The sequence below is a fragment of the Oncorhynchus masou genome, chromosome 23, assembly GCF_036934945.1.
Source record: "Oncorhynchus masou masou isolate Uvic2021 chromosome 23, UVic_Omas_1.1, whole genome shotgun sequence".
NCBI classification, from domain to species: domain Eukaryota; kingdom Metazoa; phylum Chordata; class Actinopteri; order Salmoniformes; family Salmonidae; genus Oncorhynchus; species Oncorhynchus masou.
Genome location: NC_088234.1, coordinates 18,058,219 through 18,059,456, shown reverse-complemented (window position 1 = coordinate 18,059,456; position 1,238 = coordinate 18,058,219). Strand labels below are relative to the sequence as shown.

The window sequence follows — 1,238 nt, the reverse complement described above, 5'->3', positions numbered from 1 at the left end:
CTAGGGTTTAACAAATCAAAATATATTTTAAGTAGCCGCCCCTTTGCTTTGATGACAGCTTTGCACACTCTTGGCATTCTCTCAACGAGCTTCACCTGGAATGCTTTTCCAACCGTCCCTTGGTCAAATAGCCCTTGCACAGCCTGGAGGTGTATTTTGGGTCCTTTTTCTGTTGAAAAACAAATGATAGTCACACTAAGCGCAAAGCGGATGGGATGGTGTATCGCTGCAGAATGCTGTGGTAGCCATGCTGGTTAAGTGTGCCTTGAATTCTAAATAAATCACTGACAGTGTCACCAGCAAAGCACCCCCACACCATCACACCTCCTCCTCCATGCTTCACGGTGTGTACAGCAGTAGTTATATTGTCACGTTCTTTCAAAATCGAACCCAGAAGCAGACCAGGACAAGGAGAGTAGGAAGAAGGTGAGTATTTATTTACAAGTGAATATGAATGGGTAGATATATCCAGGTGGCGTAGCGGGCAGCGGTGGTGAGTTGATGGGAGTAAATAGGTGGATCCAATGGGGTAGCGGAATTCTCCGACGACCAGGCGGGAATGGGGTAAATGATCCGGTTGAGCAACTGAAGACAGAACAAACGGAGGTAAGTTTAAGGCAAGCAATACGTAAAAAGCAACAAAACAAAATTCTATCTAACTTAAGGCTGATACTATGGCACAACATACTGTTCATGGCTAACAATCCGGCAGGGAATGGATGTCAGGTCAGAGCTTTTGAAAGGGAGAGGTGATGATCAGGACAGGTGTGCAGATTACTGATGGGATACAGGTGCGGGTGAACATCGTTCTCCCAACAAGCTCATTCGCCCGGCAACCAGACAGGGTGCGTTCCAGGACACCGGAAACACACTCCAGGACAGAAACACAGGCAAACACAGACTCAGGAAGCGGGATTCGTGACATATATAGGATGAGCCATGACTAGAATACACTATATTAAGTGGGTAAAACAGCATGTATGGAACAAGAAGACCTGCACACTGTTAAAAGCTCCCAATTCACCGCTTTATTGACAACGTTTCAATCCCAAACGGATCTTCGTCAGGTCAAAAGACCGTTTCGGGATTGAAACTATACTACTACACTAGTATTCTTTACTAGCCCAGCAACTATGTTTTCAAGGATGTGCGTATGACGTACGTCTCCATTAGTAACGCACCTGTGTGTGGCATGGGGCACTGCATGCCAGCTATGTCTGGATGCCAGCCAAGTCTCC

The 1,238-nt window shown here is 46.3% G+C and overlaps 1 long non-coding RNA gene across 1 annotated transcript in view; it reads right to left on the bottom strand.

The window, feature by feature from the left end:
- Positions 1-416: 416 nt before the first annotated feature.
- Positions 417-1,238, bottom strand: part of LOC135509930 (uncharacterized) — a 902-nt gene continuing 80 nt past the window's right edge. Inside the window, exons 1-3 of the long non-coding RNA XR_010451020.1 lie at positions 1,182-1,238; positions 689-871; positions 417-585 (exon numbers count right to left, since the gene is read on the bottom strand). The exon at positions 1,182-1,238 is cut by the window's right edge and continues 80 nt beyond it. This is a non-coding gene — a long non-coding RNA (uncharacterized LOC135509930). The remainder of the gene's footprint in view (positions 586-688; positions 872-1,181) is intronic.